A 12,075-nucleotide genomic window follows, 5' to 3' on the forward strand; every position below is an offset into this window, starting at 1 on the left:
ACCAGTTCAGAGGAATTGAGGGCAAGAGAGGAGAAGAGCCTAGGCAGGGTGAGGGAAGGAATCAACCAGGCAAAACACATTCCCAGAAGACACCAAACAGCAGGATTCTAAGAGAAGTGGGCAAAATAACCAGATGGCCCCCCTTGGGTGCCAGGCCTGTGGAGGGGAGGAGGGCATGGGATGATGTGAGCAGGGGGAAGATGAAGCCCTCGGACGAGAGTTAGGGAGAGGCTGCTGGTTTGTACGTGAAGCAGCTAGCAAGTACTTCGGGGCCAGTACGCTAAAATAAAACTTACAGCGGCAAGACACGTGACCTCCCATTTCTGACCTGGGATTGTAGGTCTTTGTTCCTGGTGGAGAACAACGTGGCCCAAGTCACTACAGAAGCTCACACAACTTCCATCACAGTCCCCCAGGTTTTATATTTTTATGCCTTTGTAAATGCTTGTATTTTAATTTACATTTATTCATTGCTAACAGATAAGTAGAATTGATTTATATGACCTTGAATTCTCTGAACTTGATAAGTTTAATAATTTCCCAGCACTTAGTTGGGGTTTCTGCATACAGTCACTTTACGTACAGACAGTCTTTCCCAATTTTTCTGTTCTTTCTATTTTAGCGTTATCGCAGAGCGTAGCTACTGCACTGTAGGTCAGATGTAGAGAGAGCAGGCCATTCCAAGTGGCAATAAGGGTACTGGGGAAAGCAGATGGTCTTGTGGCCCTGATTCTCGTCGGAAAACAGTCTTTCATTACGACTTATGATGTAAGTGAAAGGTTTTCTCATGCACTTTCCAAATGAAGATTTTGTAACATGTCTTCAGTCAGGAGTTGGTCAGGTCTCTCAGGCTGGCAGTGAAGACGGGTCTTGTAAATTTGGGGACATTGGTACTTGCTTGTTTTTTAAGGTTTTATTTACTAATTTTAGAGCTTGTGAGCAGGGGGAGGGGCAGGGAGAGGTACAACCAGAGTGCGGAGTGTGACACGGTGCTCGATCCCACAACCCTGAGATTGTGACCTGAGCCCAAACCTAGAGTCGGCCACTGAACTGACCGGCCACCCATGCCCTCCTACTTGTTTGATGTGACCCACGCAGGGATTTTTGTCTGGCATGCGCTCTACAGGCAGTGAGTGAGGAACGGTGGCACCAACGGGGCTTTAGCATGGCTCAGTGACTGCAGAGGGCAAGGCGCTCTCCTGTGGCAGGAGACGTGTCTCCCATATCAGACCACACAAGGATGTCTGCGTTTGTCCCTCACAGGTTTGGTGACTGACCCATAGGACATCAGTTGCTGACCCCTTGGAGGCATTCAAACTGCTGTTCCCATGATCACTGACCCTACAAGACCCCCAAATCACAAACTCTTCAGATCATAATCCCAAACTTACAGGATTTCCACTACACATTTCAATAACTCTTCCCCCAAAGTTCTGTCCAAACTCCCCCACTCAGAGCCCTCATCCGTGGTGCCCACAGCTCCTACATCTCTGAACCATTCAGATCCTGGGTTCTAGTCTTCTCCAGAGCCCCCACGAGTCCCATGGGCCTGACCCCACAATGCTGGTTTCACTTTTCTCAGGCTCCCCAGTGGGTTGTGCTCCGTGGGCCTTGACTGTTGAGCTCTTCCACTTCCTGTGCTCTCTGAAACACAGTCCTCACACACACAAGCCCTAACACGTGCATGTGCACACACAGGATCTGATAACACGTGTCTGTGTTCTGACTGTCACGGATGCAGCTCCCACCCTGACCACACTCAACAGACGAGTAATGGCCAACACTCTTCAAGTCAGACCAACCAGGGGAACAACTGTGTGCAGATCCATATACTGGATGCAGATCCAGACAGGACCATATACTGTCTGGCCACACAGATGCACGCAGTCCTTACATGCAGGGAATCTAGCTGTGCATGTGTGTCTTGATCATGAGGCATTTCACATTTGGAGATCAACACAAAAACCCAGGGCTTGGAGGGGAGAGGCTCGAGGCACGGGGACAGACGCATGCTGGCTGCCATCAGAGCCTGGCAGGCTCATTCTTGGCAGATGGTGTAAGAGACAGGTGCAGCCTAAGGATCTGCATACTAGGTGTTTGATACAAACATATCAGCAAAAGATTAATGGAAAAAATGCAGAAAGGGGCCCCTGGGTGGCTCAGTCAGCTGAGCGTCTGTCTGCCTTAAGCTCAGGTCATGATCCTGGGGTCCTGGGATCCAGTCCCGTGTCAGGCTCTCTCCTCAGGGTGGATCTGCTTCTCCCTCTGCCTCTGTCCCTCCCCTCCTCCTGCTCCTGCTCACTCTGTGTCAAATAGATAAATAAAATCTTTTGAAAAAATGCAGAAAATGTAACCAGGATCCCCTGAGAATCCCTTAAGGATTCAGTATTATCGAAATGGTCAGTTAGTAGGATTTGTCCTCAGAACAGTCCTATTGTTCTTAAAATGTGGGTATTTAAGAGTTTTGTACATAAAAATATTAAAGCATTCTTTGCTTGAAAATACGAAGTAAAAGAATGTCAGTTTCTACCATGAGTGAGTAGATTTTATTGGTCCAGGCCATACAAAGCAACAGCAAAACCTGGTTAAAATACACAAATCTTTGAAGACCTTGTTATGTAGCTTGTTTAAACAGGAGTTTCTGAAGTATGCTTCCCCCGAGACAAGGAAAGTCCAGAGGAAGAGGATTGCCTCATCCACCCTGGTGTTTCTACCGGGGCAACGGAAAATCAGCAGGGAGGGAGAATGAAGTCCCAGAAGAAAAGTGGAGCCTTTCTGGGGTTAGTAGAAATAAGGTGGAATTTTGTGCCAGCAAAATATTGGGGCTTCTGCTTCCTGCTAAGATGTGAGATGAGAGTAGGAAGTATTCACTTAAAGGGTGTATTTGTGAAACTTTAGAGAGTTGTGCGGCCAGAAAGGATTACCTGAACTAAGATTCCACGCAGGTAAAAAGCCCTCACTGAGGGTGGCATTTCCACACCTGAAGAACTTGCTTAATATGGACGCTGATAATCTTAGGGAGAAAGACTTCCTGAGTGAGTGAGTAAAAACAGGCTGATGGCACAGTCCCCCCAAACAGAGCTGCAGGCTACGAGGTGGGCACTGGCAAGAAAGATGGTATAATACCATCCCATGGTTTTTTGGGGATTGCTTCCAACTGCAGGAAGACATAAGCAGTGACTATTTTTTTTAAAGATTTCATTTAGTTCAGGGAGAGGGAGAGAGCAGGAGTAGGGGGAAGGGAAGAGGGAGAAGCAGACTCCCCGCTGAGCAGGGAACCCGATGTGGGGCTCGATCCCAGGACCTTGGGATCATGACCTGAGCTGAAGGCAGATGCTTAAGTGACTGAGCCACCCAGGCGCCCCTTTTTACTTTTAAAGCTTTGATGACACTGCTAACTGTCCTTTTAAAGGAAGATAATTGACGTACCATCAGACTTTACTTGATCTTTTAATAAAGAATTTCTGACGAGTTTTCATAAAATAACTTTTCCAGCATGAATTATCTTATTTTCATAGAAGATTTTATCCTTCTGGTGATTTCTTTTTCACTTATTTCCTGTTTTAGCAGTTACCCTACACTAAATTTTCTTGTGCCCACCAAGGTGACATTTAGCCGAATGAGCATGCAGATTGAGTACAAACTTATAGTTTCTGTTCTGTGGAGTTTACTTATTTGTTTGACTAGAACACATTTCTGTAGAATTCTTCCAATATTGTTTTTGCATCTATGAACATGAGCACATAATTTTCTCATTTCTATTAATATGATTGTTTTAATGGATATCCTAAATCTGAATCACATTTGCATCCTGACATAAAGGTCACTTGATCATGGTACAATATTTTGTTAGGTTAATGCAATGTTTACTTATATTTTGTGTAATATTTTAACATTTCTTTGCATATGTCATATTTGTCTGACATGTATTATATGGGACAATTTATGGAAAGACGTAGGATCAACCTTGTATACACTCTATAAAAACCATTGGGAAAGATCGACTAAAGCAATACTCTGAAATAGTTGAATTGAATTGCTTTTTCAAATAGTTCATTAGCAGAAGTTCCCTCTTGGAGTAGTGCTCTGTGTGTGTTCCCTTTTGTTAATTTCTCCGTTTCTTTTACATAGAACACAAATTCATCCTTTTACTGTTCTGCAATAAGAACAGTAAATCCAAAATGAATCCTTTTTTTTTTTAAGGTCTTATTTATTTATTTGTCAGAGAGAGAGGGAGGGAGAGCACAAGCAGGGGGAGCAGCAGAGGGAGAGGGAGAAGCAGACTCCCTGCTGAGCAGAGAGCCCGATGTGGGACTTGATCCCAGGACCCTGGGGTCATGACTGAACTGAAGGCAGACACTTCACCGACTGAGCCACCCAGGTGTCCCTGACATTAAGTTCTTGTGTACATTCTAAACCCTTGACAAATTCTAACGTTCTTCATGGGATCCCATTTCTCCATTCATCATTAAATGATGGTGCCACTTGGGAATTTGGTGCTTAACAGATAATTGGATTTCGGCATAAGAAACCTCATGGAGGGGTGCCCAGGTGGCTCAGTTGTTAAGTGTCTGCCTTCAGCTGGGGTCATGATCCCAGCGTCCCAGGATCAAGCCCGGCATCGGGCTCCCTGCTCAGCGGGAAACCTGCTTCTCCCTCTCCCACTCCCCCTGCAAGTGTTCCCTCTCTCACTGCCTCTCTCTCTTTCTCTCTCTCTCTCTCTGTCAAAATAAATAAATAAAATCTTAAAAAAAAATAAAAAAAGAAACCTCATAGAAACAAGCATTTCCTGAAACAGACATGCTTCTTTTCATCTGGGTCTTGGGTTGAGGTCCTCCCCAGATGCTTCTGCTGAGATACCCTTGTAGGGAGAGAAGAAGGGGAAACCTGGAAAACACTTTTCCAGCTCTGACACAGTGCTCAGGACCCTCCTGCCCCTAGTGCTTCTCACTCTCCCTCCAGCCCAGGGGGTCTATGAGAGCGCCATTACCTTTTGTTTGGGGTTTCCTCAACAGTGAGACGAGCCCCACGTTCCTGTTCACCTGCTCCGTGATCTGTACAACGTTCCATGGGGAATCCAGCAGGGGGAGAACTTCTTCTAAGGCTAAGGCTCTTGCTTGTGGTACTACACTAAGTGATTATAGGAATCACGCTTTTGTTTTTGACTTGGTGCTTTGTCTGCTGCTCTGACACCTGGCAACTCAGATCTCGCTCCGCCGGGAGGGCTGAGCTCCTGCATGTGCTGTGTGGGCATGCAGGGAAATGGTGAAGTGAGCTCCATGATGTGGTTGTAGAAAAAGGATGATTAACCATGTTGGCTGGCACAGGGTGCAGGCACAAGGGATGTAGACTTTGGAGTCCTGGCAAGAACTCCTGGCAGAGGGATCAGAAACATGCGACGACAGACACGGGTCACGGGCACAGGGGTTGGAGATGTACAGTGGAAAACATGGCATGGTCATCCTGGAGAGCAGACACGGCTGCGGGCACAGGATTTGAGAAGACAAGAGGGAAGACGTGAGACCCAGCATGATCAGTGCTTAGGGGCAAATCTGTAGACTTACATGCACACCTGTGAATAGAAGAAAGACTGAAATCAGTCACCTCTGTGTCCTCAGGAAGTAAAAAAGGACACAAACACTGGAAGCAGAGAGAAGGAAGAAAATAATAAAGATAAGAGTATGAGATAATGCCATAGAAAAAGACTATAAAAATCAACCATGATAAACGTTGTTATTGATAATAATACCAGTAGTAAACATGCTGAGGAAAAGAAATGGAGAGTAGACTGAAGCGCTGACGTTGGGTGGTGGAGACACTCCCTGTGGCGCCTGCACTCACGGATCAGACGCTGACGGGGCTTCGTGATGCACGTAGGACACATCCTGCCCATAACCTCCCGTGCCCACTGCCTCTTCCCAGGCCCCAAGCCCACGGTCCCCACGTAACTGAGAAGGTACATCTTTGCCAAGTCCCAGATCTCAGTGGGAAAGCATTCTTTTTCCTTTGCACCACTAAGTGTCCTGTTAGCTAGAGGTTTTTTATTTTTTTTGTAGATGCACTTTTCAGATTACAGGAATTCCCTTCCCGTCTTGGTGTACTCGGGGTATGCACGATGACTGGATTGAAAGGTGCCCTGTGCTTTCCCTGCGTCTCTTGAGAGAATCATATTGATTTTCACTGTTGTGCTAATATGGTGAATTATATTCATTTACAAGTATTGATTGAAAAAAGAAGTACTGGGGCGCCTGGGTAGCGCAGTCGTTAAACGTCTGCCTTCGGCTCAGGGCGTGATCCTGGCGTTTCGGGATCGAGTCCCACATCGGGCTTCTCGGCTGGGAGCCTGCTTCTTCCTCTCCCTCTCCCCTGCTGTGTTCCCTCTCTCACTGGCTGTCTCTCTGTCACATAAATAAATAAAATCTTAAAAAAAAAAAAAAGAAAAGAAAAAAAAAGAAAAAAGAAGTACTGATTCAGGCTTTCTTTCCTGGGAAGATCTCTACATTGTCTTACTGTCTTACCCTTTTTATATGTTACTGAACTTTTTTGCTTGTATGTGTGGATATATGTATATGTAATGTATGTATACATAATATATATATTTAATATTTATTCATATGTTTTATTTTTTCGGTTTTACTGTAGTATAATTACAAATTGCATGGAATGTACTTAAATTATAGAACACGATGATTTGATATACATGTACATACGTATACATACATAGTGGTGGATTCCAACAGTCAAGTTAATTAACACATATATCACCAATTGGAAATCCAGGTATAACTTCTGACTTCCCCCAGAACTGAGCTAATAGCCTACTGTTGCCTGGATGCCTTACCGATAATGTAGTTAATTATCACATATTTGGTTTTTAAAAAATGTTTTATTGTTTTTGGTGCAATTATAAATGGGATTGCTTTCTTTCTTTTTTTTTTTTTTTTAAGATTTTATTTATTTATTTGACGGAGAGAGAGAGACAGCCAGTGAGAGAGGGAACACAAGCAGGGGGAGTGGGAGAGGAAGAAGCAGGCTCATAGCAGAGCAGGGAGCCCGATGCAGGGCTCGATCCCACTGGGACCACACCCTGAGCTGAAGGCAGATGCTAACGACTAAGCCACCCAGGTGCCTGAATTATCACATATTTGTATGTTGTATGTGTTAGACACTGTACTTTTACAATGAAGTAAGCCAGAGAAAATAAATTATTGACATTCAGAACACATAAGGAAAATACATTTACAGTGTGCTACAGTATTGAAAACAAGGCATGTGTAAGTGTCCTGTGCAATTCAACTGTGTGTACGTATGTACATAAAATACAGACATACGTGTGTACATATATACATTATACATATGTACATAATACATACGTGTGTGTGTGTGTGTGTGTGTGTGTGTGTGGTGTCTTCTCCCATAGCATCCAGTCAGGCCTATGCTTGTCTACACAAGCAAGGGGACATGGACCCTGGACCCTCTTCTCACAAGTCAGCTGCTGGGAAAGAAACCCGCTGTGAGATCCATGTGCCTTATAGGGTCTCCCATCAAAAGAAGTGAGCATCACCTCACCCCACAGAGAGAAGGTCAGATCGGCTGTCACGAACACTCCTCTGCCAGCATCCAAGCACTTTGGCCAGGACGCTGCCCTCATCATCACCTTGACAGACAGGTCTGAACTTTGCCCCTGGGGTGCTCCCTAGGCTCCCTCTACAACACAGGGCCTGAGCCTGGTCCTAATCCATCAGGCACAAATCAAGTGTCATAATGTGAACTCAAAACTGAACTCACAGCCGGCCACGGGTACATCGGGCCAGGACTTCAAGCTCAGCCTCAAGGCATCGGGCAAGAGATCTGACCGGATGCCCATCCAGGTGCCGCATAAGCCCCCAAATAAACTCAGACCCAGTCCCTTCCAGATCACCCAGGAGAGCACTCAGACACCTGATTTGGAGGCTGTCCAGACTCTCCAGTTTCGGTCCATTGCAACTGCACTTGGACCAGAAGCAACCCCTACGTGATGGGAAGATGCCAGCTGAGATGCTGAGCGCTGACCTCACCTGAGGGCCGTCCATACCTGCATCGGTCTTCCTCCTTCACCTTCCAGCCGTGTTCTAGGCCAGTCCCTCAGAATGGTTTTCACCAGGTTAGACAATGTGTAATGGAGCTCCAGACCCATGGCAGCTCCCATTCCATCCTCTGGAGAAGCTTACACCTCAATTTCAGAGCCCTCTGTTTTCTGAGACTGTCCCTGTGGCCCCTTGAGCGTCCTCTGTGAAGACCTCTGAGAAGAATGGCTGGGGGCGAGACCCCCTGCAGGAACTGAGCTCACCGGCCAGTCTCCCGTGATGTGAGGTGACTGTTGCTTCCCCGCGGGGAAGGGTAGGAAGTCGCCGTTTCTGGCTCTGTAGTGCTTCCCAGCTACAGCGTCTGTGCAGATGGTGGGGTCCCAGACAGTGCTCGGGAGACACACGTGCAGACACTGTGTATTTAGTTACGTCAGCTTAAATTGTATTTGAAATGGAACTTATTAAACTGGCATATAAACTATTTTTAAATTAACGAATTTTATTAGAAATGAGTGAATTTGTGTGAGTTGGTTTTAAACTATAATGTAAATAGAATACTATGAAATTAACCTGCATTTGGTCTGCAAATGATTAAATTTTGATAAAATCCAGGAAAAGGACCCACCTATCTGGTGTGCATCTTTTAAGCAGTGTCCCATCCAGAGAGAAGAGTTTTTGGCTCTGTTGAAGTGTTTCTGTGGGAACCATTATGGGGAATATTCTATTGTCTTGTATATTTTGGTTATTAAATGTCATTATAAATATGTCTTTTACTTTATTTTTTATTTTTAAAAATATTTTATTTAGTTATTTGAGAGAGAGTGCACACAGGCAGGGGGAACAGCAGAGGGAGAAGGAAAAGAGGACTTTCCACTGAGCAAGGAGCTGGACATGGGGCTCGATCCCACGACCCTGAAATCATGACCTGAGCCGAAGGCAGACACTTCACTGACTGAGCCACCCAGGCGCCCTAAACTAATTTTTGAAAGACTTATTTTCCTGAGCCGAAGGCTCAGGTCATGATCTCAGGGTCCTGGGATCAAGCCCCATGTCGGGCTCCCTGCTCAGCAGAGAGTCTGCTTCTCCCCCTTCCTCTGCTGCTCCCCCTGCTTGTGCTCCCTCTCTCAAATTGCTCTCTCTCAAATAACTGAACAAAATATTTTTTAAAAAAGGGGGGAGTCTGCTTCTCCCTCTCTGTCAAATAAAATCTTTAAAATAAATAAATAAATAAAATTATTTCAATATTAATAAAATTCTCCCAAAGATGATATATAGGTATGTTAACTTTTAAGCAGTGAAGATCATTTTGTAAATTAGTTTTATTCATCAAAATTTATTTATCTGGGAATAAAAAGGAGCTTGATAGGACCTGTGTCTTATTAAAAACACGAAATCTTAGGCACAATTCAGCCCCCCTGCATGAAGATATGCATATAGACAATGTTCTTAAGTGGATCTTATGTATATTAAATTGTGGAAAGCACTGCCTACAGACTGAATCTCTGTTTTTCTCACATTGGAAACAGTTGTTGAGTTTTTGTTTTTGTTTCATAACAGGTGTTGAGTTTTAAGAAATTTTTGATCTCTAGGCCCTACCCCGAAGACACCAATTATGTGTTGTTGTCGCTGTTATTGTTCGTCGGTTTTGAGGCCTGCGCTTGCGTCTTTAAACACTCTCCAGATGGTGGTAACGGGCAGCAGAATTTGAGAACCACGGAGCTGGTGGCGAAGAGATCACAGTATGCACATGTTGTCTCCATTTTCTAACTTTGGAAAAACTGTATCATCCAGATAGAGTTGGAGGGGAAGGGTTTCCTTCTGAAGAGCGCATAACTTCTTCCTCCTGGTCTAGCACTCACCTCAACGGTGTTTCTGTCGACAGGAGTCTGTCCCTTAAGGGCAGGCTGCTCCTTCCTATAGAGCCAGAAAAGGTCCTAGGTTGGACCAGTCCTCCGTGACCATGACATGATCCAGTCTCCATGTAGCTTGGGTCACAGGCTGTTTAGTTTTAGTACTCGGCTCTGGTCTCATGGTCTAAATCCTCCCTCATTACTCTAGCATGGCTCTTCATTTCTGGTAATATTCAAAGGGTCCAGAGAAGCATAGAGAATTCCTCTCCCTTCTGGAATCTTTAACAATGATGGGAGTTAAAAGAATTTTAAGGTCAACCATAAATAGCAATTTGAATTATGGGGTGGGGGGTGAGGAGCGTGCCACATCTCGTTTGAAATGTAAACATAGAGATCAGGGTCAGGAGGGGTGAAGGTACTGCTAAAACAGCATTGACGCTAGCTGGGCTCCACTCCAGAACACTGGCAATAATGTCCAGGGTGATTGTATTTCTTACAGCCACCCAAGGGATCCCAATAGGAAGTCAGTACTGAGAGCCATTTAGCTAAATATTGCTTCTTAAACCCTAACATGCTTACAGATCTCTTGGAGATCCAGGACTCAACACCAGGAAATTATAATTCAAGAAGTTTGGGATGGAACCATGAAATTTCACTTTTCAAGTCACTGCCGGTGCTGATGTTGGTCCCCCCAGGCACCGCCCCAAGTAGCACGAAACTAAGGACAGTGAGCACAGCACACACCGTCCCTTACTCTCAACCATCATTTCTCAGCACACGCAGATGTGGTTCCAGTGACATCACCTATTACTCCCACTGCCGTTATCTTTTTTGCTGACCTTATTAAATTGAGAGAAGTCGGTAGTGTCTGAGCAAGGCAGTGTTTGAGAAACAACATGCATGCATTCATTAAAACAAACATGATTGAGCATTTACCATGTGCTCTCAGGTTTGCCAGGATACGCTGTGTGCAAGGCGATGTGCTTTGGACCTCAGTGCGTGGTGTCATTTAACCCACTGTATACCCTGGGCGGACACGGTGGAGAGCCACCGCCATCTGGGTTTAGTGGGTGACTCTGTGTTGCCCAGTGCATGAAGGTCTATCTTTGGAAATGGCTTGAGATCCCCCATGAGGCCAGGGCCTCTGAAGGGTGTGTCTAAGTCTGGACGTGAGGGTCATTCGACAATGGGTTTTGATCACACACTCATTGTGCTTGTGTTCACCATCCCGCACTTTCTTCTTCTGGGTTGTTGTGTTTCCTTCATTTCCAACATGGCGTTGTTGGAGTGTTAATGAGCGTCCCGATGACCTCAGCACACACGCAGGACACAGCACGGAGAAACGATTTTAGCACCGGGAAACAGCATAGACACTAACTTAGGGCCTTCTATCCCCTCGTGTGCTTTATGTTCTCATGAGGGGGAATGGGAACCTCCCTTTTTGAGTCATTCTAAGCCAAACACATGAACTGCTTTATTTCACCGGCGTTCTGTACTTTGACTTGAAGCGAGATCTCAGCAAATCTCCGCTCTCTTAACGGGAGGTTCCCTTAGATGTGAGGACACTAAAGTCATGTGATGGGCACGTGTACTAGGACAGGGAGGGACACCTCAACAAGGAGGAATTTTCCCCTCTCAGGGATTGATGTGGACATAAGTTCCCTTATATGCACTGCATTTTTTGGTAAGATTTTATTTGTCAGAGAGGGAGCAAGCACGAGCAGTGGGGAGGGCAGAGGGAGAAGCAGACTCCCCGCTGAGCAGGGGGCCAACACGGGGCTTGATCCCATCGTGACCTGAGCCGAAGGCAGACGCTTCACTGACTGAGCCACCCAGGCACCCGTGCATTTTTTTTTTTTTTTTTTTTGGATTGCGTTTTGGAGAGACCACCTCTTCATCAAGGCCGTGTGCACGACCCTCATCAAACTGCCATCTCATAACTACTGTGCTGAGGTAGGACTGAATTGCTCTGAAAAAAGAGTTCTTTAGGGAGCTCTTCAAAGGAATGCCTGGAAATTACTTTTAAATTGTAATAATAACAAAGGAAAACAATTAAATTACACTTCAGTGTCCTGTCACTTCTTTTTACCCACCAGTTTTCATTGGCTTTAACTCCAGTTAAGTAAATGGACACTCAGAGGTGTGGTGGAGGGACCCTG

Source organism: Ursus americanus, chromosome 27 (genome assembly GCF_024610735.1).
Source record: "Ursus americanus isolate L20-20 chromosome 27, mUrsAme1.1.p, whole genome shotgun sequence".
NCBI lineage: Eukaryota > Metazoa > Chordata > Mammalia > Carnivora > Ursidae > Ursus > Ursus americanus.